Here is an 8,386-nt window from a genome sequence, read left to right on the forward strand (position 1 = left end):
ATATAGAAATATTTAAGAAACATATTTGTATGTGTAGGCAAAAAGGTAGCTTTTGAATTTCTTATTTTTGGAAAAGTATAACTGATTATTAATTTATAATTGATCTTTTCTTTTGTCTTTTTTTTTTGGGATTTTTCTTTATTTTTCATCATGTAAAACTCAATTCTTTAATTCTATTAATTATATTAGATACAATGTTAAAAGAAACTGAAAAGTCATTTTTTTAAAATAAGTTTTAATGATATTTATTTTCATTACATTAACAACTTTTCATTTTTCTAATTTCTAATGTAATTAATAATCACATTGATGTTAAATATTATAGTAGTATAAATAAAGATATTGTCAAATTTTATAGAAATCATCACATTACTTTTTATTATTATTATTATTATTATTATTTCGAGAGATATTGTTAGATTATGTAGAAATCATCACATTGATTTATTATTTTTTTGATGTTGTTATATTCTTTATGTTTATTATTTGCATATTTTAGTTTGACTCAAAAAAATAAGATTCAAACTGTTGAATTATGATCAACCTATGGAGTGGATGTCAATAAAATCTCCAAAGATTAATTATGTATTGAATTTATATATTATTCTTCATTTTAAAAAAATTAATGTGTAACGATTATATTGCAGACACATCTTCATTTATATGATACTTAATAAAATTATTTATAACTTATCATTTTTTATAATCACGCGAAGCACGAATAAATTCACTAATAAAATAAAATTAAGATGAATAAAATAGCATAATTAATGTTCTAAATTTTCCAATAGAGATCTCATGGCTTAAAAACTTCATGAGGAATTAAATATTGATGTGAAAAAATGTTGAGGAATATTTTCCACAACCCACTATTTGTACAAGTAATTATATCAACGAGGAACAGTATTTGATATTCATGTTGGATTAATTAAATATGCACTCCTTTTGAAGATATCCATATGAACATATCAAAGATATAGGACTAACTATCAAAGATAACTTTAAATTATAATTCAAATATGAAATCTTGATTAAGAAACAGAAAAAAATATCTTTAATTTTGTGCATTACTCATGTAATAACTATTAACTGTTTGTTTTCAATTAACAAAGTACTAGTACTAGAATTACCTTAAGTAATTCTTTTTGGGACATTGTGGGGCTTAAATAGAAGACTAGACTTGTTGTTGATACGTTGGAAAAGTCTAACTGAGGATAATATAAACCTTAAAATTTATGTGGATAATAATTGATAGGATACGGAGCAGTGAGAAATAAAAAGAAAGATTTGTAAAATATTAAATCTAAAATAAAATAGAGATAATAATATAATGTAGCTAGACATCAATCTTATTGAGGGCAAATGAGTATTTTAATGATGAAGTGTTACCAAATATAAAAGATATTGTCACGATCCAAAATTCGTTGTGATTGACATCCACACTTGTAAGCTGGTGGGAGAATCATTAATACCATCCAACTAAAACAATTATTCTAAAACTAAGGCATTTAAGTTATGGAAGTAAGTCAAATGACTAAAAGCTAGTTTCATTACTACATAAAAGATGTAATAACAAACATTTGCGGAAGATAAACCTAGAACCTGAAAGTCAATGTACCAAAACTATCAAAACAATTATTATAAGAGAACTCACATAGTGGTTATAACTTATCCCAATGCCCTCCAAAGTCAATCACACAAGTTCTCAACATGTCTTCCAACACTTGAATTGTCCTTTCTAATTGTCCATCCGTCTGGGGATGGAAGACTGTACTAAAAGTGAGTTGCGTACGCATTTTATCATGCAACTACCTCCTAAACTTCGAAATAAAAAGGGTATCACGATCTGAGATGATGAAAAGGGGTATGCCATGCAAATTTACTATCTCCTCTTTATACGCTGTTATTACATAAATCTTAGCCAATTGTTCAACATTGTAATCTATCGTTACAGGAATAAAGTGGGCTGATTAAGTCAATCTATCCACCACAACCCATATAGAATCAAACTTCCCTAAGGTCTTGGGGAGGCCAACTACATAATCCATAGCTATCCTTTCCCTCTTCTATTCAAGAATCAACATTTTTTGGAGTAAACCCGCAGGCTTTTGATCGATGTTCATACTTCACTTGTTGAAACTTCTCCATGAATTTCGTGACATGTCTCTTCATACACGACGACCAGTAGACTTACATCAGACCTCTATACATCTTGGTTACACCCGGATGAATAGAATAACACGAGCCATGAGCTTCCACCACTACTAAAAAACAGTGAATACCGACCTAGAAATACCGATCTCCAGAGGTCAGTATTCCTGAAATACCGACCAAAACCGACTTCCCAGCTTAAGCCAGAAAAAGCTTGGTCGCTATTTTTCCGATCTCTTGAGGTCAGTATTTATTGACCTGCGGAGTTCAGTTGTAATTTATATCGGTAAAATTTTTTATTTTATTTTCCGACTTCCGGAGGCCAGTTTAATATATTTGTTTATTTTTTGTTTTTATTATTTCCGTCTTTCGGAGTCAGAATTTTTAATTATCAAATTTTAGAATACCGACCTCCGAAAGTCGGTATTTTTATTTCCTATTTTTTAGATTTTGACCTCTGGAGGTCGGTATTTTCATTTTTTATTTTTTTGATTCCGACCTCTGGAGGTTGGTATTTCTATTTCTTATTCCTTAGATTCTGACCTCCGGAGGTGGGTATTTCTATTTCTTATTCTTTAGATTCCGACTTTCGGAGGTCGGTATTTATATTTCCTATTTTTTAGATTCTGACCTTCGGAGGTCGGTATTTTTATTTCTTATTTTTGAGATTCCGACCTCCGGAGGTCGGTATTTGTATTTCTTATTTTTGAGATTCCGACCTCTGGAGGTCGGTATTTCTACTTCTTATTATTTAGATTCTGACCTCCGGATATTTCTTATTTTTTTAGATTCCGACCTCCGGAGGTCGGTATTTCTATTTCTTATTTTTTTTTTAGATTCAGACCTCCGAAGGTCGGTATTTCTGCTACAAATCTGGTAGCATTGAGCTGCAATTTGAGTATCCCACCTGTATATTTATATCAAAACACCCAAAGAATTTCAAATAAGCTATTTCAAAATAAACTTCATCCAATTCAAAGAATTCCAAATGAGCTATTTTAAAATAAACTTCATCCAACCAAAACAACACAGTATTTTCAAAATATACATTAAACTATTTCAAAATAAACATCATCCAACTTCAAATTAAACTAAAATACGATCAAACAATTCCAAAAATATAGAAGTCTAAAATGTCAAACCAATACAACTACTCGTTATCACCGTCACTCTCCTTATCACCCTTATCATTCTCATCACCCTCCTAATCATCTCCATCATCACTACTTGCGGGACATGGAGGAAGAATATTTCCTGATTCAAAAAGAAAAGTTAGTTGAAAATTTGAAGAACTTAAAGACTTCCTAAGTCTAATTAGTTAAGTTTTAACTTACTTCCCAAACACTATATTCACCAACTAAATTACATTAAGTATTTGGAGAACTTAAAGACTTTCTAAGGCTAATTAGTTCAGTTTCAACTTAACTAAAACACTATATTCATCAACTAAATCACATTAACTTATTTGGAGAACTTGAAGAATTTCTAAGTCTAATTAGTTAAGTTTTAACTTACTTTCAAATTTACCAACAAAATCACATTACTTATTTGAAGAACTTAACAATTTTTCTAAGTCTAATTAGTTAAGTTTTGACTTACTTCTAATACTATATTCACCAACTAAATCACATTAAGTATTTTGAGAACTAAAAGACTTTCTAAGGCAAATTAGTTAAGTTTTAACTTAACTAAAACACTATATTCATCAACTAAATCACATTAACTTATTTGAAGAACTTAAAGACTTTCTAAGTCTAATCAGTTAAGTTTTAACTTAATTCAAACACTATATTCAACAACTAAATCACATTAACTTATTTGAAGAACTTAACAATTTTTCTAAGTCTAATTAGTTAAGTTTTAACTTACTTCAAACACTATTCACCAACGAAATCACATTAAGTATTTGGAGAACTTGAAGACTTTCTAAGTCTAATTAGTTAAGTTTTAACTTACTTGTAACACTATTCACCAACGAAATCACATTACTTGTTTGGAAAACTTAAAGACTTTCTAAGGCTAATTAGTTTAGGTTTAACTTACTGCTAACACTATATTCACCAACTAAATCACATTAAGTATTTGGAGAACTTAAAGACTTTCTAAGTCTAATTAGTTAAGTTTTAATTTACTTCCAAACACTATATTCACCAACGAAATCACATTACTATTTGGAAAACTTAACAACTTTCTAAGTCTAATTAGTTAAGTTTTAACTTACTTCTAACACTATATTCACTAACTAAATCACATTAAGTATTTGGAGAACTTAAAGACTTTCTAAGGCTAATTAGTTGAGTTTTTACTTGACTAAAAACTATTTTCATCAATTAAATCAGATTAACTTATTTGGAGAACTTAAAGACTTTCTAATTCTAATTAGTTAAGTTTTAACTTAACTAAAACACTATATTCATCAACTATATCACATTAACTTATTTGAAGAACTTATATATTTTCTGTTGGGTTATGGGCCTTTTTCCCTTCCTATATGGATAAATAAAAACCCAATTTGGACCAACCCATTTTTGCCCATAGGCCCATTCTTATAAGGCAAATATAAGCCTATTTAGGTCTTATTTTCATATACACAGAGAGTTTTTCAGCAGCCAAAAAGAGAGAAAGAGAGCAGTTTTCGTAGTCAAAATTCAGCCCTAACAGCCAACTTCAAATTGCGATTCCCGCTTCGTTTCTTGTCCGATTGAGCTGATTTTTGGACAGCATATTATCTTCATCTCAATCTTTGGTTAGGAATTGACAGAGTTGGATTTGGTGGCCTGCAGCTTCAGTTTTGCTGTCGTGAACAGTAGCTGCGAAATTGGTGATTTTGCTCCTTTAATTCTCTAGATTTGGTGCAATCTTATTTTGTTGTTGCTCGTTGTTTGGCACTTGTTTTGTGGCCAATTTTGGAGAACAATATTGTAACTCTTGGTGATTATAGTGGAGCTTTTGGTCCCGTGGTTTTTTACTCTTCACATCGAAGGGTTTTCCACGTAAATCTTGGTGTCTTGTGTGATTGGTTTATTATTGCCTTGTTATATTTGTTTGGTTGAATTACTTGCTGCCTTACTATCATATTGCTTGTGGTTGTTTGTCTTCTCTTGGTTCAAATCGAAAAGGGAAAGTATAGACTTGGGTATTCTTCCGCTGTTATCCTGTCAGGCATTCTTTGTTAGTGCCTTGTCTTTCCCAACAAAGTGGTATCAGAGCATTGGTTATTGTTGATTGTCGTTATGAATGATGGAGGCAAATATGTGCAAAATGGTGTGCTTAAATGGTAGTAACTATCATATTTGGAAAGGCAAGATGAAAGATCTTCTATTTGTCAAGAAGATGCATTTACCTGTGTTTGCTTCTAATAAGCCTCAGTCTTTGAATGATGAAGAATGGGAATTTGAGCATCTGCAGGTTTGTGGCTATATTAGACAATGGGTTGAAGATAATGTTAGATATCATATTGTGAATGAGACACATGCCAAAAGTTTGTGGGACAAGCTCGAGACACTTTATGCTTCGAAGACTGGCAACAACAAGTTGTTCCTATTGAAATAATTAATGAATATCAGGTATAAAGAGGGCACTCCTATTTCTGATCATATTAATGATTTTCAGGGTGTTCTTGACCAGCTGTCCGGAATGGGTGTAAAGTTTGATGATGAGATACAGGGACTTTGGCTTCTTAATACTCTGCCAGACTCTTGGGAAACTCTTCGATTTTCTTTGACTAATTCAGCTCCCTGTGGTGTTGTAACCATGGAATATACTAAGAGTGGTGTCTTGAATGAAGAAATGAGAAGAAGATCTCAAGCCTCATCTTCTTCAGCTTCACACTCCGATGTTTTGGTTACTGAAGATAGGGGGAGAAACAAGTCCAGAGGTCAGAATGATAGAGGTAAAAGTAGAAGCAAGTCAAAGTCTAAATACAAGAATATTACATGTGACTATTGCCACAAGAATGGGCATATCATGAAATATTGTTACAAGCACAAGAGAGATATGAGACAACAAAAGAGAGAAGGCGATAATGAAAATCGTGTTGCTGTTGTTGCTAATGATGATCTTCTTGTTTCTTGTGATGAAAATGCCATTAATCTTGTTCGTGATGAGTCTAGCTGGTTTGTGGATTCTGGTGCTACTTCTCATGTCACGCCAAAGAAGGAATTATTTTCTTCTTATACTCCAGGTAATTTTGGAACGTTGAAAATGGGCAATAATCATGAAGTTGAAGTTATTGGCATTGGGACAGTTTGTTTGGAAAGTAACAATGGTTCCAAACTAGTTCTCAATAATGTCAAGCATGCTCCAGATGTTCGCTTGAATTTGATTTCTGTGGGATATCTTGATGATGAGGGTTATGTTAATACACTTGGTGTTGGCCAGTGGAAGCTTACTAGAGGTTTGATGGTTGTGGCCCGTGGTGACAAGTTGTCTAACTTGTATGTATTTCAGGGCTCCATGTCCAGAGACTCAGTAAATTTGGTGGAGAATGATACTTCATCAGAGTTATGGCATAGAAGGCTGAGTCATATGAGCGAGAAGGGGATTGATAGTTTGGCTAAGAAAAATTTGCTTTCTGGAGTGAAACAAGCAAAGTTGAAGAAATGTGTTCATTGCTTAGCCGGTAAACAGAAAAGAGTTTCTTTTCAGAGTCATCCGCCTTCAAGAAAGCTTGATTTGCTGGAGTTGGTACATTCTGATTTGTGTGGTCCTTTTAAGGTAAGATCTCATGGTGGTGCACTTTACTTTGTGACTTTTATTGATGATCATTCTCGCAAACTCTGGGTATTTCCTTTGAAGTCCAAGGATCAAGTACTTGATGTGTTCAAGAGTTTTCAGGCCTTGGTTGAAAGACAAACAGGGAAGACATTGAAATGCATCCGCTCAGATAATGGTGGTGAGTATATTGGTCCTTTTGATAGATATTGCAGAGAGCAGGGTATTAGGCATCAGAAAACTCCTCCAAAGACTCCTCAGTTAAATGGTTTAGCAGAGAGGATGAACAGAACTCTAGTTGAGAGGGTTAGATGTATGCTTTCAGATGCTAAGCTGTCAGATTCCTTTTGGGCAGAAGCACTTAATACTGCTGCTTATGTTATCAATTTATCTCCTGCTGTTGCTTTAGATGGTGATGTCCCTGACAGAGTTTGGACTGGTAAGGATGTTTCTTATGATCATCTTAGAGTCTTTGGGTGTAAAGCCTTTGTACATGTTCCTAAGGATGAAAGGTCAAAGTTGGATGTTAAAACTAGGCAGTGTATCTTCATTGGTTATGGTCAAGATGAATTTGGCTATCGTTTCTATGATCCTGTTGAGAAGAAACTTGTTAGAAGCCGTGATGTTGTGTTCTTTGAAGACCAAACAATTGAAGATTTTGACAAAGCTGACAAGGCTGATTTTCAGAGTAGTGAGAGCTTAGTTGATGTTGATCCAGTTCCTTTGACTATTGCACCGGAAGAAAATCTTCATAATGATGAAAATCAAGTTGATAATGAAGATGGTGATCATGTTCAGAATGACCGGCATGATGTTGTTGATGCTCCAGTGCAAGATGATGTGGTTGTCCAACAACCAATTATAGATGCTCCAGAGAGTTCTCTCAGACGATCTAGTAGAGAGAGAATTCCTTCATCTCGTTATTCTCCCAATGAGTATGTACTCTTGACTGACGGGGGAGAACCTGAGAGTCTTGATGAGGCCATGGAAAGTGAAGAAAAAGAAAGGTGGTTTGATGCTATGGAAGATGAGATTAAATCCTTGCATGATAATCATACCTTTGATTTGGTTAAGTTACCTAAAGACAGAAAAGCTTTGAAAAACAGGTGGGTTTTTCGGGTGAAACATGAAGATGGTAATCCAGTTCCACGGTACAAAGCTAGATTAGTTGTCAAGGGATTTAATCAGAAAAGGGGAGTTGATTTTGATGAGATATTCTCTCCAGTTGTGAAGATGTCATCCATTCGTGTGGTTCTAGGCTTGGCTGCAAGTCTAGATTTAGAGGTTGAGCAAATGGATGTTAAAACTGCTTTCCTCCATGGTGACTTAGATGAAGAAATTTATATGGAGCAACCGGAAGGTTTTGAAGTCAAGGGTAAAGAGAATTATGTTTGCAAATTGAAGAAGAGCTTGTATGGTTTGAAACAAGCTCCCAGGCAGTGGTACAGGAAGTTTGGTTCTTTTATGAGTCAGCAGGGCTTCAAGAAGACTTCTTCAGACCATTGTGTTTTTGTGCAAAAGT

The sequence above is a fragment of the Solanum pennellii genome, chromosome 11 (genome assembly GCF_001406875.1).
Source record: "Solanum pennellii chromosome 11, SPENNV200".
In the NCBI taxonomy this organism is placed as follows: domain Eukaryota; kingdom Viridiplantae; phylum Streptophyta; class Magnoliopsida; order Solanales; family Solanaceae; genus Solanum; species Solanum pennellii.